Raw genomic sequence first — 25516 nt, forward strand, 5'->3', positions numbered from 1 at the left:
TTAAATGAATATATGCACTTAAAAAATATTAAAAAATAAATTTTTCCTTATCTTAGAATGAGGTAGGTACAGGTCACCCAACGCGTTTCGTCTGATGAGACTTCTTCAAGGGGTAGGGACAGAATGAGACAGTACATGCTTTTATAGCCTAAAGTGATCATCAGTGGGAGGGCTATGACATCACATATAGTCATGTGATGCAATTACATATTAAATCCTATAAGGCTGTTCATATATATAAAGTACTGCTTAACATGTTAATATGGACTTAATACAAGTAAAAACGAGTTGATTCACACTTAGAAAAACGAATAAATACACTGTAAAACGGCTCTGGAGTGATAAACGCGTCACTTCCGCCCCACTTCTTCCGGCGCTTATTGCGCATGCGCCCGCAGCGATTTCGTGTTCTTATCCAGTTCTTGCTGTCAGTGGCTGTAGTTCACAGGGGGAAAGAGCCAGTCTTAGTTAAGTCCAAAAGATGGTAGCCATTTTTGGTGTGATTATGTCCATAGATCTCCAGGTAGCGGCGCCCATTTTCTAGTAGTTCGTCTGACAATAGCACTTGTCAGATGCCCCGGTATCCATGGTGATAATTAGACATAGAATAAAAGAGAATAGGAATATCAGGAGCATGTCATTGTTTTGTAGGCACCTAGTTTCACCATTATTTAAAGGAACATAGCTGGACAGGATTGTAATGAAAGAAATGCTTTGCTGTGATTGCGGACATCATTATGGGAATACGATGTAGAGGTCAGATTTAATGTATAATTCACATAGTGGAGAATTTTACAGCTTATGCACATATGCAATTCAATAAGACCATTATATTAGGAAAATTAAAGAAATAAAGAAATAAATTGACAAATATAAGTTTGGCGTGAGTGGAATTAAATTGCCAAAGAGAGTGTATTCATTAAGATACCGTGCCTATGCATAAGTTAGATCCCTTTCGGGTATGGGGGATGGTACACATTGTAACAAGTATGCATAAAGTGAAACAGTGCACATTATGAAAGTGAAATAATAATGGCCCTCATTCCGAGTTGTTTGCTCGGTATTTTTCATCGCATCGCAGTGAAAATCCGCTTAGTACGCATGCGCAATGTTCGCACTGCGACTGCGCCAAGTAACTTTACTATGAAGAAAGTATTTTTACTCATGGCTTTTTCTTCGCTCCGGTGATCGTAATGTGATTGACAGGAAATGGGTGTTACTGGGCGGAAACACGGCGTTTCAGGGGCGTGTGGCTGAAAACGCTACCGTTTCCGGAAAAAACGCAGGAGTGGCCGGAGAAACGGTGGGAGTGCCTGGGCGAACACTGGGTGTGTTTGTGACGTCAACCAGGAACGACAAGCACTGAACTGATCGCACAGGCAGAGTAAGTCTGGAGCTACTCTGAAACTGCTAAGTAGTTAGTAATCGCAATCTTGCGAATACATCGGTCGCAATTTTAAGAAGCTAAGATTCACTCCCAGTAGGCGGCGGCTTAGCGTGTGTAACTCTGCTAAATTCGCCTTGCGACCGATCAACTCGGAATGAGGGCCAATATGCGTACAAAGTGACTTAGTGGGTCCGTATGCGCATGGAGTGTGTTCCATTCTCAGGCCCCTATTTTGATTCGTTCTATACAGTACCTGATCTTCCCAGGTGGTCCCCCCTACTGGTACTGATCAGGCCCAACGCTGCTTGGCTTCCAAGATCGGACGTGTTTGGGCATTTCCAGCGTGGTTTGACTGTAGCGACGTTGTGCCTTCTAGGTCATCACTCCAAAAATATAAAGGACATACTCTATGTATGGGTGTTCACGGAGGCCAAGTGATAACGTGGATATGTGGTAGTGACAGGGAAGGCGGGGGGTGGGGGGTTGTGGGGGGGGTTAGAAGTGTGGGGTGGGTATAATAGGGAACCGGGGAGAGGGATTGGGGCGGGAGGAGGAGGGAGGAGGGGCAGTGGAAGGGGAATAGGGGTTTAATTGCAAGACTGAGCCGGAAAATGATTTAGTACCGTGTTTCATAAAAAGGGAGCGATCTCGTAGTTGTCGTTGAATCCTTTCGGCTGTAATGTCTGTAATTGGAATATCCAATAATCTCACGACGTGACAACTTGTTGGCGAGATCCCCTCCTCTGTCTCCTAGTTTCACCAGTTCAATGGCCTTGAAAGTCAAGGCTTCCGGATTTGAGTTATGCGTAGACATGAAGTGTTTGGAGACGGCATGGCTCTCCACTCTGTTCCTGATGTTTCTCACATGTTCCTGTATCCTCATCTTCAAAGGTCTTTTCGTTTTCCCAATGTATTGTTTGCCGCAATCGCACTCCAAGAGGTATATGACCGATTGGGTGTTGCAGTTCATGTAGTTCTTGATTTTATATTCCTTTTTCTTTTCCATATCTGTAAAGGTCTTCCTGTTGGGATGTAAGTATCTGCAGACATTACATTGCCCACATTTGTAGGAGCCTACACATTTAGGCCATGTCTGGTCCTTTTCTTGATTGTTCTTCAGCATGCTCGGGGCTAAGAGGTCCTTAAGGTTCAATGATTTCTTAAAAATTATTTCCGGGCGAGGAGGGAGAATTTCTTTAAGAATGGGATCCATGAGTAAAATCCTCCAATGATTTCTGAATGATTCCCGGATGGATTTCTCATGTCGGTTAAAAGTTGTTATGAAGGCTGTAGACTCTTTTGGTTTTTTCCCTTATTCTGTATTCTAGTAGCTTTAATCTTTCAACTTCATTTGTTCTGGTGATGGCTTCTCTCAGGATGGAATCCGGATACTCCTTTTGTTTGAATCTGTCTTTATACATCTCTAGCTGTAGCTGGCAGTCCTCCGGTTTGCTGCAATTTCTTTTAATTCTACTGAACTGGGAAAATGGGATATTGTTCTTCCAACTTTTGAGATGATTGCTCTTATAATGGAGATAGCTGTTGGTATCTACCTGCTTAACAAAGTTCTTTGTTGTGATTCTCCCGTTCTCTCCTGTGAGAACCAAATCCAAGAATTCGATGTGCTCTCTACTTGTGTTAGATGTAAAAGCGAGATTCATTGTATTGGTACTGATGTGTTTAAAAAATTGATTAAAACATTCCATATCACCATCCCAAATTATTAAAATATCATCTATGTACCTCCGATAAAAGATGATATTTCTGTTAAAAGCCCGATGGTCATGAATAAAACATTTTTCCCAACAACCCATAAAAAGATTCGCGAAACTTGGCGCGAAAATCGTGCCCATAGCAGTACCGCATTGTTGTAGGTAAAACTGATCCAGAAATTTTAAATAATTGTGATGGAGAATAAAATACATGATGTCACAAATAAAATCCCTGTGGTTATCTGTTAATGTGCTGTCATCATCCAGATATTCCTTACATGCTGTTACTCCCTTCTCATGCTCAATGCATGTGTAAAGCGATTGAACATCTATTATAACCCACATGTATGAGTCCTTCCATTCAATATCGTTTAGGAGGTTTAATACCGATGTTGTATCCTTGAGGTATGATGGGAGATTCTTTGCATATGGTTTTGAAAAGACATCAGCGTATTCGGATAAATTAGAGGTAAGTAAGTCTATGCTCACCACTATTGGTCTTCCGGGCGGGTTGTCCAAGCTCTTATGAATTTTTGGTAGGAAATAAAAAATGGGGTCGTGGGGTCTGATTTCATTAAAAATTGATATTCTTCTTTGGTAATAATGCCTGTTCTCAGACCATGTAATAGGAGTGTCCGTAGTTCTTCGATATAGGCATCCTTAGGATCCTCTGTCAATCTTTTGTAGGATACTCCATCCGATAGCAGTATTTCTGCCTCTGCGATGTATTTATCCCGATCCATGATGACCAGCCCTCCCCCCCCCTTTGTCAGCTTGTTTTATAATGACCCCTTTATTTTTCTGTAGATTTTTTAAGGCCTCATTTTCTCTGTTGGTTATATTCATTTCCTTCACTTTCTGAAGGAAAAGAATATAACCAACAGAGAAAGTGAGGCCTTAAAAAATCTACAGAAAAATAAAGGGATCATTATAAAACAAGCTGACTAGGGGGGGGGGGGGGGCTGGTCATCATGGATCGGGATAAATACATCGCAGAGGCAGAAAGACTGCTATCGGATGGAGTATCCTACAAAAGATTGACATAGGATCCTAAGGATGCCTATATCGAAGAACTATGGACACTCCTATTACATGGTCTGAGAACAGGCATCATTACCAAAGAAGAATATACATTTTTAATGAAATCAGACCCCACGACCCCCATTTTTTATTTCCTACCAAAAATTCATAAGAGCTTGGACAACTCGCCCGGAAGACCAATAGTGGCGGGCATAGACTCACTTACCTCTAATTTATCCAACTACGCTGATGTCTTTTTAAAACCATATGTAAAGAATCTCCCATCATACCTCAAGGATACAACATCGGTATTAAACCTCCTAAAAGATATCGAATGGAAGGACTCATACATGTGGGTTACAATAGATGTTCAATCGCTTTACACATGCATTGAGCATGAGAAGGGAGTAACAGCCTGTAAGGAATATCTGGATGATGACAGCACATTAACAGATAACCACAGGGATTTTATTTGTGACATCATGTATTTTATTCTCCATCACAATTATTTAAAATTTCTGGATCAGTTTTACCTACAACAATGCGGCACTGCTATGGGCACGATTTTCGCGCCAAGTTTCGCGAATCTTTTTATGGGTTGTTGGGAAAAATGTTTTATTCATGACCATCGGGCTTTTAACAGAAATATCATCTTTTATCGGAGGTACATAGATGATATTTTAATAATTTGGGATGGTGATATGGAATGTTTTAATCAATTTTTTAAACACATCAGTACCAATACAATGAATCTCGCTTTTACATCTAACACAAGTAGAGAGCACATCGAATTCTTGGATTTGGTTCTCACAGGAGAGAACGGGAGAATCACAACAAAGAACTTTGTTAAGCAGGTAGATACCAACAGCTATCTCCATTATAAGAGCAATCATCTCAAAAGTTGGAAGAACAATATCCCATTTTCCCAGTTCAGTAGAATTAAAAGAAATTGCAGCAAACCGGAGGACTGCCAGCTACAGCTTGAGATGTATAAAGACAGATTCAAACAAAAGGAGTATCCGGATTCCATCCTGAGAGAAGCCATCACCAGAACAAATGAAGTTGAAAGATTAAAGCTACTAGAATACAGAATAAGGGAAAAAACCAAAAGAGTCTACAGCCTTCATAACAACTTTTAACCGACATGAGAAATCCATCCGGGAATCATTCAGAAATCATTGGAGGATTTTACTCATGGATCCCATCCTTAAAGAAATTCTCCCTCCTCGCCCGGAAATAATTTTTAAGAAATCACGGAACCTTAAGGACCTCTTAGCCCCGAGAATTCTGAAGAACAATCAAGAAAAGGACCAGACATGGCCTAAATGTGTAGGCTCCTACAAATGTGGGCAATGTAATGTCTGCAGATACTTACATCCCAACAGGAAGACCTTTACAGATATGGAAAAGAAAAAGGAATATAAAATCAAGGACTACATGAACTGCAACACCCAATCGGTCATATACCTCTTGGAGTGCGATTGCGGCAAACAATACATTGGGAAAACGAAAAGACCTTTGAAGATGAGGATACAGGAACATGTGAGAAACATCAGGAACAGAGTGGAGAGCCATGCTGTCTCCAAACACTTCATGTCTACGCATAACTCAAATCCGGAAGCCTTGACTTTCAAGGCCATTGAACTGGTGAAACTAGGAGACAGAGGAGGGGATCTCGCCAACAAGTTGTCACGTCGTGAGATGTATTGGATATTCCAATTACAGACATTACAGCCGAAAGGATTCAACGACAACTACGAGATCGCTCCCTTTTTATGAAACACGGTACTAAATCATTTTCCGGCTCAGTCTTGCAATTAAACCCCTATTCCCCTTCCACTGCCCCTCCTCCCGCCCCAATCCCCCTCCCCGGTTCCCTATTGTACCCACCCCACACTTCTAACCCCCACACACACACAAACCCCCCCCTCCGCCTTCCCTGTCACTACCACATATCCACGTTATCACTTGGCCTCCGTGAACACCCATACATAGAGTATGTCCTTTATATTTTTGGAGTGATGACCTAGAAGGCACAACGTCGCTACAGTCAAACCACGCTGGAAATGCCCAAACACGTCCGATCTTGGAAGCCAAGCAACATTGGGCCTGATCAGTACCAGTAGGGGGGACCACCTGGGAAGATCAGGTACTGTATAGAACGAATCAAAATAGGGGCCTGAGAATGGAACACACTCCATGCGCATACGGACCCACTAAGTCACTTTGTACGCATATTATTATTTCACTTTCATAATGTGCACTGTTTCACTTTATGCATACTTGTTACAATGTGTACCATCCCCCATACCCGAAAGGGATCTAACTTATGCATAGGCACGGTATCTTAATGAATACACTCTCTTTGGCAATTTAATTCCACTCACGACAAACTTATATTTGTCAATTTATTTCTTTATTTCTTTTCCTAATATAATGGTCTTATTGAATTGCATATGTGCATAAGCTGTAAAATTCTCCACTATGTGAATTATACATTAAGTCTGACCTCTACATCGTATTCCGATAATGATGTCCGCAATCACAGCAAAGCATTTCTTTCATTACAATCCTGTCCAGCTATGTTCCTTTAAATAATGGTGAAACTAGGTGCCTACAAAACAATGACATGCTCCTGATACTCCTATTCTCTTTTATTCTATGTCTAATTATCACCATGGATACCGGGGCATCTGACAAGTGCTATTGTCAGACGAACTACTAGAAAATGGCCGCCGCTACCTGGAGATCTATGGACATAATCACACCAAAAATGGCTACCATATTTTGGACTTAACTAAGACTGGCTCTTTCCCCCTGTGAACTACAGCCACTGACAGCAAGAACTGGATAAGAACACGAAATCGCCACGGGCGCATGCGCAATAAGCACCGGAAGTGGGGCAGAAGTGACGCGTCGAGTCCGCCGCCGCCGGAAGCGTGGCGGAAGTTACGCCTTTATCACTCCAGAGCCGTTTTACAGTGTATTTATTCGTTTTTCTAAGAGTGAATCAACTCGTTTTTACTTGTATTAAGTCCATATTAACATGTTAAGCATTGCTTTATATATATGAACAGCCTTATAGGATTTAATATGTAATTGCATCACATGACTATATGTGATGTCATAGCCCTCCCACTGATCACTTTAGGCTATAAAAGCATGTACTGTCTCATTCTGTCCCTACCCCTTGAAGAAGTCTCATCAGACGAAACGCGTTGGATGACCTGTACCTACCTCATTCTAAGATAAGGAAAAATTCATTATTTAATATTTTTTAAGTGCATTTATTCATTTAAGTGTTTTTAGCTCAGTTGTGTGTATATATTGTTGTCCCCGTTTTTTTATGTGTTCCTTTTATGTTCATTTAATAAACAACTTTTTTAATATTTTAACTGGCAACTTCTTTTATTGACACCTTGGTCGCTATTTATCCCTCATCCCCTCCCTTTTTTCTTACATTAATCTCAGGGAATTACCACCCCTGTATATATTTGAGGGAAACAGCTGACGCCCCACTAGCAGTATAGGGAAGTGTCATATTAGCCAGCTATCACACAATATATTTGTTTTTATCGCATGTGGCGCAGTAACAATCCTTGTTTTTACATATATATATATATATATATTGTCAAAGTCAGAAAAATATCTCTATGCACACTACCATATTTGCACCTCACACAGGTCCGTGCTGCGCATGCGTACGCTCTCCCGTACGTGCGCATACTCACAGTCGCGGGCACCCGCAGGCGCATGGTATGCGTATTTACGGTAGAGTTTATGTGGTTGTAGCATGCGACTCAATCGTAACATATTTTCAGTAATAATGTATTTTGTAGATCATGGTCCCTTTGATAGATTCTGAAAGTTTGGTTAATATAGAATGTTTATGAACAGAGGAATCCCTCTTTGTTTGATACGAAGGGTCAGACAGGAGTAATACAGTGGTGTTTAGTATCCATCGGAAGAATATTTAATTAGAAATATTCCGGTGTTGGTTTGAAGCAGATCAATCGCTCGTGCGAATAGTTATGGACATAAGAAGTTTATGAACATTTACTTTATTTGCACTTTATTACCCATGCGGCGGGAAACCCAGTTTCCCTCCCACCTGAGCAGTTGGAAATAGTCACAGCCCACCTGTATGAATCAACCTATGACCTTTTGTTATAATGCAGAGCCGAATTCCTGTGTCCAATGAACAATGAGATTGTAGGGACCATTGAATTGTATTGTGTGTGGGGCATAAATAGCGGGCCGACCATATCCAACTTTACACTCTCTTCAACGGTTCTCATTGCTGATAATCGGGAGCTGGATATCGAGGCGCATGCGATCGTTTCCCCTTGTGCGTAAGTTCTCTCCGTAATCATATTGTCTTACTGTGAGCCATTTCTCTCTCTCCCTCTCTTCTCTTTCTCTCGTATTTTCCCTTGATTAGACTTAATTGTATTGTATTGTATTTCCTGTATAGTTATCTGGTTAGTTGGTTTATGTTATATTGTAGTGTATGCTTTGTACTGTGATTCTTTTTTTGCAAGTATAATAGTCATAATACATATAATAGGTTTCGGACCCTAAGCCCAGGTATCTGTGTATTCTTTTTAGTGTTAAGTATTCCCTGAGCGTCGGTGACACTCAAGCAGCTTTGTAGTTAATCAGGTTACACAAGGTTGCACTAACACTTTGTCTCTACACTTAGGTTTGCTGTGTATTTCATTGCCAAAGGTATAGATATAAAGGTTTAACGTTGTGAGCGTCTGCATCGCTGGTGATCTCCTCGTGGTCCCGAGCGCCGCTACGCTATAGCGAATCATTACGATAGTCAACAGCCAATAGCGTGCCTGCCTGTGATCACTTGGCCGTGAGTGAACGTGACGCCTGAGCGTCTCGATCACGGCTAAGCGATCGATACGCAACTTGCGTACCCTTACGGTACTTCTTACGTAGATAGCGTACAGTGTTCTAAGACCTCATATTGGGTTATATATATACGATAAATATTTAGCTTTATCAATTGGCGGCTCGTCCTGTCCTTCACATATCTGCACTAGGTAGATCAGCAGACATTATCCCTCAGCAAAGGGCGGGAGGTTGTCTCGTAGTGCTGACGGGATAAGCGTCTGCTTCGCTTAGATAAAAGAGTGCTGAAGGAATCCGGGAACCGGAGGTAAGAACAAAACGCTAGTGTCTTTTAAAACTGTTTATTTTTCTGTCTTGCGTACACACGCACGCACACATATATATATCTGCATTTCTTTTTCTTTTTTTCATTTTCGTATATCACTCTCCTGTCTGCCAGTTTTTATAGTTGATAGAAGTGATAAAAGAGATTTGCCGTTATTTCATAGTTTAAGAGTAATATAGTTAAAAGATAGACAAACACACAGTTTTGCCTGGGAGATAAGGCGAAGTCAGTGTGTTTGTGTGGTAGATGATCAAGGATCATCTACATTGATAAAAGTATAAATTGTGTTACGGTGGATCTTTGCTTTGCGTATACGTGTCTCTAACAAAGACTTGCGTACGCAATCCAAAGGCCGACGCACGCAGCGTACATTACGCAACGGAGCGTCCGGTTACGCCCACGTAGCTCAAGTCACGATAAGTTGATTTTTAACGCAACGCGATAAGTAACGCAAAGCGGTAAATAGCGCCACAGGCGATAAATAACGCAAGTCTATTTTTGGAAATCTGAAATTTAAATTAACAGATCCTGCTTCTAATTGGTAACACAGCTGGGCTAAAGGAAAATTTCTGCGCAGAAATAGAAATAGAAGCAAAAGTGTACATGTGATGAGTGAGTGTTTTTGTATTACATAAGTTTATATAACTTAGAGGTTGAACCAAAAAGAAAAGTCGAGTACTCGTGAGAGACATACGTGTAAGTGACGTGCACGGTGGCTAGGGAGGCATCTCTGGTTAAATATACAATTTTGAGCATTAGAGTATAGCGGACCAGTATAGAACAAGACCAGGAGGTCAGACCAGGAGGTCGTACAGAACAAGACCAGGAGGTCATAGTAGACCAGCAGGTCCAGGTACAGTAAACAGGGAAGTCCGCTATACAGTTCAGAGGCACAACACCAAAGGAAGGGTTGGTGCAAGACCCATATAGGCCGTACAAGCTCTGGCTGAAGGAATTCGCAGTCGTAAGTTTCGATTCCATTGGTCTTTCCGTACATAAGCTTAGTTGTTTGTGTACTGAACGACTGGACCGCACGTAATTGTGTACAGTAGTTAGTAATCTGACCTAGTACCATTAGAGTAAAGGGGTCACAAACGCTATTTGTACATTCTGACGTGATTTGTGTAATTTTTTATTTTTTCAAGAAGGGAAGTTCGCTGGTCACTCAGGAACTATCTGACAACCTCACCTTTACTGGAAAGAGTAAGTGTTCTGCGGATAACCCTCGCATGTTCCAGTAAACAAAGGTTTTTATAGGTGCCCTGGGTCGAGTGCGCCAGCACCATATCGGTGTGATCAGGTCGCATTGGTCGGCGTGGGCGAGTGAGTGGGGTACTCGGTAAACCGCCACCGTCAGCCTATTGTGAACAATCTGGTTTTCTGTAAGGGTTCGCTGAAGACCTTGATATAGAGATCAGAGGTAGAGCAAGCAACGCCTGCAGAGTTATGGGGGCCAGTTGTTCAGGTAGGGGGCGATCAACCTCGGTTCGGGTTGATCCTGTAAACCGTCCAGTAGGATCGGCCAGGTACGTAATGTGTGAGAAATATGGAAGTCACACAGAGGTTTTATGTGATGAATGGGAGAGAATGACGGTACAAGACCGGGAGAAATTCCCAAGAATAGGTAGCTTCAGCCCAGAGGTGTTACAAAATTTAAGGAGGAGGATATGTCTCATAAAATCAACAAAGAGACGAATCCAGCATTATGATTATTTACAGTTGTGGCAACAGGAAGGTGCGATACAGAGAGGTTTGGCTCAGGCGGCGGGATCTGGCTCTAACAGAAAACTGATTGCCACGGCCCCGCCGCCACCATACATATCAGGAGAGAAGTTGATTGCGGAGAAAGACGCACTAAGGTGTAACACAAAATCACTTAGTAACTGTGTAAATGTTAATGATAATGTTAACCCATTAACCCATGCAAGTATTAACCCGTGCAAGTTGTACCCTGTTTTGAACTTTCCTCAGGAGTGTGATCAAGAGGACGAATCGGCAACGATTTCAGCGCTCTCTCTAGCAGCCACCATAGCAGAGACCACAGTAGGCACAGCTCCACCCACGAGATTAGTAAAGGCCCCTAGCGGAGGGATAGGTGAGGTCGTATCAACTGGTAAGTACGGCACCATGCATTATGCTGAAACTATTTCACCACAGCCTGTAGAATCTACACAGAATGAGGTTGTTAGAATCACACCTGTTAGAGTAATAGCAGTGCCAAATGGGAAAACAGACGCATCAGGAGCCACTCCCATAAGGAACATTGCCATGTACAGCCCATTTTCCCGAATGGAATTAAGGACCATAGTGTCTGAATTCCCTGACCCTAGAAAAGATTTAGTTGCCAGCCAAAAATACATCACAGACTTAGGAAACACTTTAGAGCCCAATAATAAAGATTGGCAGATATTGCTAAGAGCTTGTTTACCCTCCAATGTCGACTCAGCTCAATTTTTAGCTGATTGTGGACTAGATCTGGATGTACCTCTTACAGATGTGTACAACAAAGATAACGTAAAAAGGATAAACTTACAGTTAAAGGAGCATTTCCCAGCAGTTGTTAAATGGAACAAAATATTTTCCATTAAACAAAAAGAGTCAGAAACAGCTGCAGAATATTTTCACCGGGCACTATTAGAAATGGCAAAGTACACTGGTATAGAGGACATTAGGACAAATCCAAACCATCAAGAAGTAGCAGTATCTGTACTAATGGATGGTTTGAAGGAAACATTAAAGGCAAGGGTACAGACCACGCAACCATGTTGGCGAGGTCTGTCAGTGTCCACTTTGAGAGAGGCTGCTATTGATCACGACCGAAACATCACCAGACACAGGGAGTCGCAGAGTGATAAGCTAATGTCGGTAAGTATACAGGCCTTGACCACAAAGCAGCCTGCGTATGTACTACCAAACCCTGTGGGTAAGTCAACTATGGTAACATGTTATTCTTGTCAAAGACAGGGACACTATGCACGAGATTGTAGAGTAAAGAATCCACGAAACTCATACCAAACCCCTAGACAACGACACGACACACGACATTGGGAGCAAGGTCCGCAGAAACGGAGTTATGAGCCACATACAGGGGAAACAAAAAGATATCCCCCAAACAGAGACTGGCATGCCTCTGGTAGTTCCCAACTATCTCCCTCACAAGTAGTTGCTGCCAGCGGGATTCAGGGAGGTCACCATACCCAATAGGGGTGTGGCCATACCTGTAATCTGCAGCCAGTAAAATTAATTGCCAATCTTGGAAGTGAACCCGAGATCGCAATTAATGTAGCTGGTAAAACTTTAAACTTTCTTGTAGACACAGGGGCGGCCAAGTCAGTGATAAATTCGACAGTGGGCATGAGAACCACTGGTAGGACAATTCCAGCCATGGGAGTAACAGGAGTAGTCCAGCACTACCCTGTTAGCAAACCAGCCGAGATTACAATAGGACCTTTGCATACCAAGCATTCCTTTTTGCTGGCTGCATCGGCACCAACCAATCTCCTGGGAAGAGACTTACTGTGTAAAATGGGGTGCGTCATTTATTGTACTCCTGAAGGTGTATTCTTGGACATACCTGAGAAACACGCTCAGGAAGTGCGAGACATGTTAGACTCCCCATCAAAATTAATGTCACATACCATTATGACAAATAGGAATCCATCCCAAATAGAAGAGATGACATCTCAGATACCAGAGTCACTTTGGACAAAAGACGGACAGGACACTGGATTAATGGCAAACGTAGCTCCAGTAGTTGTACAAGTAAAAGATGGTAGGATAGCTCCAAAAATCCCACAGTATCCTCTGAAGCCAGAGGTGGAGTTAGGAGTTTACCCAGTAATAGAGCGCTTGCTACAAAAGGGCATTCTGGTAAGAACGTCCAGCACTGCCAATAGTCCCATCTTCCCTGTTAAAAAGAGTGGGGGGAGGGGTTACAGACTAGTGCAGGATCTAAGGGGGATTAACAAAATAGTTGAGAGTCAGTTCCCCGTAGTGCCAAACCCAGCTGTCATCCTAATGCAAATCCCTCCCACTGCCAAATTTTTCACTGTTATTGACCTCTGCTCCGCTTTCTTTTCGGTACCTCTGCACCCTGACAGCCAATATTTGTTTGCATTCACATACAGAGGAGTCCAATACACGTGGACTCGATTACCCCAAGGTTTCATAGATAGTCCAAGTATATTTTCCCAGGCTTTGCATGATTGTTTACAGTCTTTCCAACCAGACAGTGGATCAGTATTGATACAGTATGTGGACGATTTATTACTGTGTTCAGATTCACTGGAAGCATCTCTGAAGGATACGAAACAGCTCCTGTTTCATCTTTCAGACACCGGACACAAGGTGTCCAAAGACAAGTTGCAATTATGCCAAACTAAGGTAAAATATTTGGGACACTGTCTAACACAAGGACTGAGACACCTGACCGCTGATAGAATCCAAGCAATTAGAGACATGACTCTGCCACAAACCCAGCAACAGATCAGAACGTTTTTAGGAATGTGTGGGTATTGCCGTAATTGGATCCCAGGGTTTTCCATTTTAGCGTTACCTTTGCAGGAAATGGTCTCCTCAAACAAACCTGATAGGATTTCGCATACAGACGAGTCCGAAACAGCATTTGAGAGACTCAAACAGTGCCTAACGCAGGCACCAGCACTAGGTATGCCAGACTATGGGAAACCCTTTGAACTATACGGAACAGAAAATGCTGGTTGCGCGGCAGGAGTACTAACCCAAAAACACGGTGATGCCAGCAGGCCAGTTGCATACTACAGCGCTCAGCTAGACACGGTAGCGCGATCCCTCCCCACATGCTTGCGAAGCGTTGCTGCGATAGCATTGCTAGTGACAAAAAGCGAAGATGTCGTGCTAGGCCACAACCTCACAATCCATACGCCACATGCAGTGTCAGCCTTATTGAATTCTGCCCAAACCAGACACGTCTCATCAGCGAGATTTACAAGATGGGAATTGGCACTAATGGCCCCCGTAAACATCACCATAAGGAGATGCAGTGCATTAAATCCTGCAACATATCTCCCAGGTGTGCCTGGTCAGGCACAAAGGGTGGAAGGTGAGAGTGATGGGGAAGGAGGATTTAATACAAAGGAAGATACACATGATTGTATGGAATATTTGACCCAAAATTTTACCGCAAGGCCTGACATCAGTGACAACCCACTGGAAGATGCAGAACTCACATTCTACACGGACGGTAGTTGTCATAGACAGTCAGACTCGGGAGACTTGTGTACTGGATACGCAGTCGTAGATGACCAAGACACCATAGAAGCGGAACCGCTAGGCCCACCTCACTCAGCCCAGGTTGCTGAACTGGTCGCCCTAACCAGAGCATGTGAATTGGCTAAGGGTAAGTCAGCCAATATCTACACCGATTCTAGATACGCATTCGGGGTAGTCCATGATTTCGGAGCCCTATGGCGTCTCAGAAATTTCATGACGGCAGCTGGTACACCGGTAGCGCATGCAGCTCACATAAAAAGGCTTCTAACAGCGATACAGGAACCCGACAGAGTGGCTGTTATCAAATGTAAAGCACACACATATAGCCAAGACCCGGTATCACTTGGTAACAGCCGAGCAGACGAAGCTGCTAAGTTAGCAGCTGCTACCCCCATACAGACAGACACCACACAATTGATGGTATTTAATACCATTAACACACAGAAGTTGTGTGAAATGCAAAATTTGTGTTCCACACAGGAAAAGGCAGTCTGGAAGGCAAAGGGATGTGGCCAGGAGTCCTCAGGACTCTGGACGGATGGACATGGTAAACCAGTGGCCCCCAGAGCATATCTTCCATGTCTGGCTGAAGCAGCTCACGGGCTGACTCATCTAGGCAAGGAGGGAATGTGCAAATTGGTAAGAGCCTATTGGTGCGCCCCAGGATTCTCCTCTCATGCAGGTAAAAGAGCAATGTCATGCCTTACCTGTTTGAGAAAGAATATTGGAAAGGCAATACCTACAGAACCATCCCATATCCCACCTGCCGGCGGCCCTTTCCAGGTAATACAAATTGATTTTATACAATTACCCCCTTGTCGGAATTTGAAATATGTACTTGTTTGTATAGATGTTTTCTCGAATTGGGTCGAAGCATTTCCTGCAGCTACAAATACCGCTATGTTTACAGCTAAGAAAATTGTGCAGGAATTTGTATGTAGATATGGTATCCCTAGAATAATCGAAAGTGATAGGGGTACCCATTTTACAGGTGATGTCTTTCAAGGAATGTGTAAGTTGATGGGAATTGATAGCAAGCTGCACACTCCGTACCGTCCACAGGCGAGTGCGAAGGTCGAAAGAGTGAACAGCACTATTAAAAATAAATTGAGTAAAGTGATGGCAGAGACAGGATTGACATGGCCAGAAGCTTTACCCATTGTACTGTACAGTATCAGAACCACTCCCAGGTCCCCTCTTAATCTGTCCCCCTTTGAAATCTTATTTGGTCGACAACCGCATGTCATGATTAACCCTCAGGATGATTTGAAATGTAACAATGAAGTAACTGTAAAGTACTTGATTAACATGAGTAAACAGTTAAGGAATCAAAATGATAATCTAAAGTTGGTGATTCCTGATCTACCTGATAGTAATTGTCATGACATTAAACCTGGGGATTATGTAATGATACGGAATTTTCTACGCTCAGGTTGCCTTATTGACAGATGGGAAGGACCATACCAGGTCTTATTGACTAGCACTACGGCATTGAAGGTTGCTGAGAGAGAGACTTGGGTCCATTCATCCCACTGCAAGAAGGTTGCTGATCCAGAGAAGTCCCGTGATAAGGAACAGACGGTAGAGGTTGTATCACTGGAGTGTCTGTTCCAGGAGGACTGAGGCGGCACCTGAGCCTTGAAGACCGAAAGCTGTTGTCAACTCCCCACTCCCTTTTATTGTTTTCTCCACTTCCCATCCCCTCTCCCTCAAATTTATTTTTCCTCCTTCTCATTCTTCTCCGTTTCCTCCTATAAGATGGACTTGCCCCAAGAGACTGTGATCCGAATTTTCCTGTTGACCATGATGTTGACCAGAACAGTCTGTTCCGGCGAGAGTACCATGGAGGACGATAGAGGTTCTGGAATGGGTTCTGATGATAAAGATGGAGGCATAGTTTTCCAAGATCAACCTAACCAACAAGCAAAGGCGAGTATCAGAAAACGATCCGATAGCTTTGATCATTGAAGAAATTGTGACGGATTGTTAGCTGAAGAAAACTGTATCTGTAGGCTCTGTAACAATGTCATTGAGGATGGGTGCATAAAGAAATGCCAATCCAGTTTTAATATCCATATGGACCGGCATCCATTGAGTGATTATCACTCCTTAGTGGGTAATGTATTAAACAAAACAGATTGTTGGGTATGCTCTCAAGTACCTCAAGGTCATAGCAAATCAGGGCTAGTGCCATTTCCTTTAACGATAGGGGAGGTACTTGAGTTAAATGGTGGGAGACCGGTGGACAGGAGGTTTAATATCTCCAGCCCTCCTAGTTTGAAGCTTCACCAATACCACGTGGATAGGTCCCTATTATGTTTTAACATCTCCAATCCCAGAAAGCCGGGAAATTGGGAAGTGTCATGGAGTAACCACACCATGACCTTTTCACATAGAGCAGATAGAATGCCTACAGATACAGAGCTTGTACGCCACATAGCCAGTAGAGGAAAATCTTTCCGGTATAGATACACCTTAGGAAATAGGATTACTAGAGTTGGAGAAGTATCACCAGGATACTGTGCACATATCGTACAACCTGATACGTGCATTAAGCAGATGGAAGAATTAGGGTTAGGAGATTTCACCTGGAAGGTGTGTAATATGGTTATGTCCTTCTCCGTCCCATATGTTCTCCCCGATGATGCATATTTCATATGCGGGAGAAAGGCGTACAAGTGGCTTGCCCCAAACTCTGAAGGATTGTGTTATATTGGAAAAGTATTGCCTGAAGTAATGACTGTAACACATGACAAAATGAAAGACATACACCGTGGTGCCCAAGCTCCTTATACTCACACCCATTACGAGCACGTTGTTAAAAGGCACCTGATAGAGAAGACAGAGCATCCGGCCTCTGATCTGATAAGTGAATCCACCGGGATTCAATTCTTAATCGCGTTAGATTTCACCCGCACCGCTAGAGGAGTGCTAAATTATAAATACATATCGGCGCTCGCAAATTTGTTAGATAATATCACTGAAATGTATGATGACACGTTTAGATATACGGGAAGGGAACTTCAAGCTTATAAAACAGAACTGGTGCAGCATAAAATGGTTCTTAATTACCTCACAGCAGTGACAGGCGGATATTGTGTTACATTAGCAACACAGTACGGCGTGAAGTGTTGCACGTATATCACGAATAGCACCGAGGATCCGGTCGAGGTCATAGACCAAAAGATGGACGATATTCTCCAATTGAAGTGGGAATTTCGCCGAAAACACAATCTCACTCTTGCTGCTGTAGGTAATGAGCTGACTGGTTGGGTGTCATGGTTGAACCCGCGAAATTGGTTCTCCGGTTTGGGAGACTGGGCTCAAGGAGTCATAATGGATGTTGGGAAGTTTCTACTATGTATCTTAGGTGTCGTTATATCGATTGGATTGATATTTAGATGCGGGCAGGCTTTAATGAGGTGCAAACAAAGTACCAGAGTGATGAGTTTGAGGAGTGAGGAAACTGTAATTAACCTGGATTTGATTTATGACCCAATGATAGAAACAATGATGTGATGAAAATGCGATTTCTACGGTCCGTTTCTTTCACCTGTTTTTCTGCTTTTCTCCAAGATAAAAAGACCCCCTTGGACGAGGAAGTCGACGAGACGCTATACAGACAACAGATAGACCAAAGAAGAAGTTTTGACCACTTGAGATATGGACACTTGATGAACTTTGCCATGGATCCCCAGTTTCCCTAGAATTCTTAAACTTACGCTAGCCCAACATTTTTTGTAAATCTTATGGCATTGACAAAGCTTATTGCTCACGCCTAATGAGCAAAACAGCGCAAAGAAGACGACTTTCAACTGATACCGAACAAAACTTCAACCGACAGATGTACATTAACCTGACATAGAATACCACCGCATTTACCGTAATTATGTCTTTTCTTCATTTCTACAACCCTCAGGTAATGACACACATAGTATAGGGAATACAGGCACAGATATCAGCAATCACATATTCCCCCATTCATGTATCATCAACTAAAATGTGCTCCCCATTTTGTTCAAAATCCGAAAAGAGCTCGGTAAAGTTTGACAGCCCATCCACAGACCCGTACCACGGGATAAGAAGGAATTCAAATGTATACTTCGCAATACCTCGAAGCTTGATTTACAACACGTACGGCACGATGATACATGACCCCCCAAACACGGATTCATACACACATGCTTCTGCTATCTCACTAGGTCATACCCTCTTCACACCTACTCCTCTCTCCTCCCTTACCCAACCATGGAAATGAATTAACCCCTAACATATATTTTTCTCCTTTTGAAATGTTTTCAGGAAGTGGCAGTTATTATTGACTGCCAAAGGGTGGACTGTCAAAGTCAGAAAAATATCTCTATGCACACTACCATATTTGCACCTCACACAGGTCCGTGCTGCGCATGCGTACGCTCTCCCGTACGTGCGCATACTCACAGTCGCGGGCACCCGCAGGCGCATGGTATGCGTATTTACGGTAGAGTTTATGTGGTTGTAGCATGCGACTCAATCGTAACATATTTTCAGTAATAATGTATTTTGTAGATCATGGTCCCTTTGATAGATTCTGAAAGTTTGGTTAATATAGAATGTTTATGAACAGAGGAATCCCTCTTTGTTTGATACGAAGGGTCAGACAGGAGTAATACAGTGGTGTTTAGTATCCATCGGAAGAATATTTAATTAGAAATATTCCGGTGTTGGTTTGAAGCAGATCAATCGCTCGTGCGAATAGTTATGGACATAAGAAGTTTATGAACATTTACTTTATTTGCACTTTATTACCCATGCGGCGGGAAACCCAGTTTCCCTCCCACCTGAGCAGTTGGAAATAGTCACAGCCCACCTGTATGAATCAACCTATGACCTTTTGTTATAATGCAGAGCCGAATTCCTGTGTCCAATGAACAATGAGATTGTAGGGACCATTGAATTGTATTGTGTGTGGGGCATAAATAGCGGGCCGACCATATCCAACTTTACACTCTCTTCAACGGTTCTCATTGCTGATAATCGGGAGCTGGATATCGAGGCGCATGCGATCGTTTCCCCTTGTGCGTAAGTTCTCTCTGTAATCATATTGTCTTACTGTGAGCCATTTCTCTCTCTCCCTCTCTTCTCTTTCTCTCGTATTTTCCCTTGATTAGACTTAATTGTATTGTATTGTATTTCCTGTATAGTTATCTGGTTAGTTGGTTTATGTTATATTGTAGTGTATGCTTTGTACTGTGATTCTTTTTTTGCAAGTATAATAGTCATAATACATATAATAGGTTTCGGACCCTAAGCCCAGGTATCTGTGTATTCTTTTTAGTGTTAAGTATTCCCTGAGCGTCGGTGACGCTCAAGCAGCTTTGTAGTTAATCAGGTTACACAAGGTTGCACTTACACTTTGTCTCTACACTTAGGTTTGCTGTGTATTTCATTGCCAAAGGTATAGATATAAAGGTTTAACGTTGTGAGCGTCTGCATCGCTGGTGATCTCGTGGTCCCGAGCGCCGCTACGCTATAGCGAATCATTACGATAGTCAACAGCCAATAGCGTGCCTGCCTGTGATCACTTGGCCGTGAGTGAACGTGACGCCTGAGCGTCTCGATCACGGCTAAGCGATCGATACGCAACTTGCGTACCCTTACGGTACTTCTTACGTAGATAGCGTACAGTGTTCTAAGACCTCATATTGGGTTATATATATACGATAAATATTTAGCTTTATCAATATATATATATATATAAATATAAAAGCAAAAACAACAGAGGCAGCACTCCTGGACTCAGTATCTGGTGAAAAGTATCGTGCTTTACTTCAACGTTTCGGGGTGCTCCCCCCCCCCCCCCCCATCATCAGGACACACTTACAAGTGAGTCCTGATGACGGAGGGGAGCACCTCGAAACGTTGCAGTAAAGCACGTTACTTTTCACCAGATACTGAGTCCTGGAGTCCCGCCTCTGTTGTTTTCGCTTATTCATTGGGGTTTGCTGGCCCCTAGGAGGGCACCCTGGCAAGTTACTGTGGCTTACAAGGGAGTGCCGGTTTGTATATATGAGCCCAACAGTTCATGTGGGCATTATACAAAGATGCAGCAGTATATACCGCAGGAAATTTGGTTAGTGTTGATTAGAGATGTGTGGGAAGGATAGGCAGTGCCTTACCTGCTATAGACTTTTTACTGATTAATAATGATTAGAATAATACAAAGAAGATATTTCTAACATATTCTTTTTAGTTTTCATATATTTCTCTTACGTCCTAAAGGATACTGGGGTCCACATTAGTACCATGGGGGTATAAATGGGTCCACTAGGAGCCTTTGGCACTTTAAGAAATCAATAGTGTGCACTGGCTCCTCTCTCTATGCCTCTCCTACCAGACTCAGTTTAGAAAATGTGTCCGGAGGAGTCGGCCACGCTTGGGAAGCTCCTGAAGAGTTTTCTGCATTTATTTTCTGTTATATTATTTTCAGGCAGGTCTGGTTGGCAACAGACTGCCTGCGTCGTGGGACTTGGGGGGGGGGGGGGAACAGCCCAACCTCCCTAGGGTTAATGGTCCCGTTCCCTACTGACAGGACACTGATCTCCTGAGGGTCCTATTTGAAAGCCCCACCATGGCGCGTGTACAGACCCGCAGCACGCCTCCACCCCTAACAGAGCCAGAAGAGTGAAGAGTGGTAAGAAACAGTTGACTTTGCTTCCTGAGGTTCAGACCTTCTTGAAAGGTGTTCTACACATCCATCTGCCCTTTGTGCCTCCCACGGCACCTTGGGGTCTTAACGTGGTGTTGAAATTTCTGCAGTCAGATTGGTTTGAGCCTCTACAGGAGGTGGATGTAAGGTTTCTTACATGGAAGACAGTCACACTATTGGCCTTAGCTTCGGCACGGCGTGTTTCGGAATTGGGAGCCTTGTCTCACAAGAGCCCCTATTTTATTTTTCATTACGATAGTGCTGAACTCGTCAGCAATTTCTTGCAAAGGTGGTGTCTGCGTTTCATATCAACTAGCCAATTGTGGTTCCGGTGCTTGCTGACACCTCTTCTACTTCAAAGTCCCTGGATGTTGATGGGCTTTGAGAATCTATGTCAAACGGATGGCTCGTCACAGAAAATCGGACTCGCTGTTGTGCTTTATGATCACAAGAAAATTGGATGTCCTGCTTCTAAGCAGTCTACTGCTCACTGACTATCCAGCATGCTTACCCTACGCCAGGCTTGCCGGTTCCTAAATCTGTTCATGCCCACTCCACTCAGTCAGTTCTGCAAGAACCTAAGCACTCTCCCACCCGGTTTGGGACCTTTGGTACATCCCCATGGTACTAATGTGGACCCCAGTATCCTCTAGTCTAGGACATAAGAGAAAATAAGATTTTAATTACCTACCGGTAAACCCTTTTCTCGTAGTCCGTAGAGGATACTGGGCGCCAGCCCAGTGCTTAGTTCTTCTTGCAGGGCTACTTGGTTAAGTATTGTTGTGGGATCAGCCGTTGCTGTTCTTGTTCATGTTGTATTAACATGGTTTTCTTCTTGTTTCTGTGTGATGGTTCGAATCTCACCACTATACTTTCTGAATCCTTCTCTCAAAATATATCCGTCTCCTCGGGCACAGTTTCTAGACTGAGTATGGTAGGAGGGGCATAGAGGGAGGAGCCAGTGCACACTATTGATTTCTTAAAGTGCCCAAGGCTCCTAGTGGACCCGTCTATACCCCCATGATACTAATGTGGACCACAGTATCCTCTACGGACTACGAGAAAAGGATTTACCGGTAGGTAATTAAAATCCTATTTTTATACAGTCAAAATTTTGGTTTAAACGTTAGTATGACAGGAAAGGCTCTGCCTCACCCCATCGCACGTCACTAATATATAAAGTGCATCCGGAAAGTATTCACAGCGCTTCACTTTTTCCACATTTTGATATGTTACAGCCTTATTCCAAAATGGAATAAATTATTTTTTCCCCTCAAAATTCTACAAACAATACCCCTGAAAAGTATTTTTGAGATTTTTACAAATTTATTAAAAATACAAAAAATAAGAAATCATATGTACAAAAGTATTCACAGCCTTTGCCATGAATCTCAAAATTGAGCTCAGGTGCATCCTATTTCCATTGATCATCCTTGAGATGTTTCTACAGCTTAATTGGAGTCCACCTGTGGTAAATTCAGTTGATTGGACATGATTTGGAAAGGCTCTATATAAGGTCTCACACTTGACAGTGCATGTCTGAGCACAAACCAAGAATGGAGTCACAGGAATTGTCTGTAGACCTCCGAGACAGGATTGTATTGAGGCACAAATCTGGAGAAGGGTACAGAAAAATATCTGCTGCTTTGAAGGTCTCAATGATCACAGTGGCCTCCATTATCCATAAATGGAAGAAGTTCAAAACCACCAAGAATCTTCCTAGAGCTGGCCGGCCGTCTAAACTGACCAATCGGGGGAGAAGGTCCCTAGTCAGGGAGGTGACCAAGAACCCGATGGTCACTCTGTCAGAGCTCTCTGTGGAGAGAGAAGAATCTTCCAGAAGGACAAAAATCTCTGCAGCAATCCACCAATCAGGCCTGTATGGTAGAGTGGCTAGACGGAAGCCACTCCTTAGTAAAAAGCAAATTGCAGCCCGCCAAAATGCACCTGAAGGACTCTCAGACCAAACAAAATCCTCTGGTCTGATGAGACAAAGATTGAACTCTTTGGCGTGAATGCCAGGCATCATGTTTGGAGGAAACTAGGCACTGCTCATCACCAGGCCAATACAATCCCTACAGTGAAGCATGGTGGTGGCAGCATCATGCTGTGGGGATGTTTTTCAGCGGTAGGAACTGGGAGACTAGTCAGGATAGAAAGAAAGATGAATGCAGCAATGTGCAGAGACATCCTGGATAAAACCTGCTCCAGAGCGCACTTGACCTCAGACTGGGGCGACGGTTCATCTTTCAGCAGAACACGACTCTAAGCACACAGCCAAGGTTTCAAAGGAGTGGCTTCAGGACAACTCTGTGAATATCCTTGAGTGGCCCAGACTTGAATCCGATTGAACATATCTGGAGAGATCTGAAGATAGCTGTGCACCAACGCTTCCCATCCAATCTGATGGCGCTTGAGAGGTGCTGCAAAGAGGAATGGGTGAAACTGCCCAAAGATAGGTGTGCAAACAAAAACAAAAGTTTCCGCACCGGTATGGTATGACCTAATCCCCATATAACATATTAATATAGAGATCTAGATATCTACCTGAGGGGACGTGCTACCTGCTACCTAAGAAGTCGATATTTAATCAAAAAAGAAAAAGATCCAGGCAGTGTGAACAATCACCCAAACAGACTCTGCTCCGTTTCACAGCAGTTCATAGTAAAAAGAATGTTTAGTTCATTTGTTACATTCTATCTCTAGTGATTCATTCTGCCACTCTCTGATAGTGGAGAGTCTAGCAGAACATTATTTTGCAACAGTGTATGAGGGAGAGGATAGTATTCTAGTCTATTACTCAGTGATATCTGTAAAATCTATTTACCACTCCCGAATGATATAACAACATAAATACAGGAGGAACGTCCTTTATTTCTGTTTCGATCGGTGTTAGTTAGAGGATCACTATATTTACAGTGGTGGTAATTTATACACCACTACGTGAGACTAACATTTATATTTAGTAGATGATAATTTACACACCACTACACAATACTAACATTGATATTTGGATCGATCATTTAGTACTATAGGAGCAATATCAGGTGTCTCAGCGCCAGTTTTTAATATTTCATTTCTTACTATCTTTTAGTTTTTAATATTTCGCCTTTTTTTTGATTGGTGGGGAGTTTATTTTATTCTTAATTACTAATAAAAGTTACGTTTTAATTTATTAATAAACAGCCAATTTATGACCCTGTGCACCACAACGCTACCCTTTTTCTTTTTTGATTAAATATCAAAGATAGGTGTGCCAAGTTTGTGGCATCATATTTAAAAAGACTTGAGGCTGTAATTGCTGCCAAAGGTGCATCAACAAAGTATTGAGCAAGGGCTGTGAATACTTATGTACATATTAGTTATTTATTTTTAATAAATTTGCAAAAATCTCAAAAAAACTTATTTCACATTGTCATTATGGGGTATGGTATATAAAATTTTGAGGGGAAAAATTTCTATATTCTATCTTGGAATAAAGCTGTAATATAACAAAATGTGGAAAAGTGAAGCGCTGTGAATAATTTCCGGATGCACTATATACTATTTTTCTTTTTTTACTTGCAGCTAAGTTCAAATTGTGTGGATCATAGGGCTTATAGATGCATGTAAACAAAGCGCACTAGGGTAAAGCACAGCAAACAGTACAAATGAGATATAAATATATATAAATATATGCAGTATATATTTTATTTTTCTGTTTTTTTAACTTACAGCTCGGTTCAAATGGCACGGATCACAGGGCTTATAGATGCATTTGAACAAAGCGCACTAGGGTAAAGCCCACTAAACAGTACAATTTACAGCAGAGTATAGTGCTGCTAATGGCAGCGTGCCCCTATATACAGTCACTATAGAGCACGGCCAGTCTCTGAATGGACACAGCACAGCCAGCATAAACAGCAGAGTATAGCACAGCAAATGGCAGTGTGCCCCTATGTAGTCACTATAGAGCACAACCAGTCTCTGGACACAGCACAGCCTATTAGCAGAGTACTGGGCAGCAGTCGGCAGCGTGCATTGCATGAAATGTGTTGCATGAAATGGATTCCAAGTCTCATGAGAAACCGACGCCAGGAAGATGACAATATACAAAAGAAGAGACAATTAGATCAAAGGCAACCCAAAATGGAAGAGGTGACCACGTAGTTTTCCAATGTAGTTTTCTTTCTAAAGCTGTCTCTTCCACAGACCGTACATGTGGATAAAAAAAAAGAAAAACCAAAAATGTGTAGTACTTTCTTAAGTCCAAAATTTTGTACAATTCATAT

The 25516-nt window shown here is 42.6% G+C and overlaps 2 pseudogenes; one reads left to right on the forward strand and one right to left on the reverse strand.

The window, feature by feature from the left end:
• Positions 1 to 1628: 1628 nt before the first annotated feature.
• Positions 1629 to 1747, reverse strand: LOC134913389 (5S ribosomal RNA; annotated as a pseudogene).
• Positions 1748 to 6161: 4414 nt separating this feature from the next.
• LOC134912430 (5S ribosomal RNA) lies at positions 6162 to 6280 on the forward strand (annotated as a pseudogene).
• The last annotated feature ends 19236 nt before the right edge of the window (positions 6281 to 25516 follow it).

The sequence above is a fragment of the Pseudophryne corroboree genome, chromosome 4 (assembly GCF_028390025.1).
Source record: "Pseudophryne corroboree isolate aPseCor3 chromosome 4, aPseCor3.hap2, whole genome shotgun sequence".
Classification (NCBI taxonomy): domain Eukaryota; kingdom Metazoa; phylum Chordata; class Amphibia; order Anura; family Myobatrachidae; genus Pseudophryne; species Pseudophryne corroboree.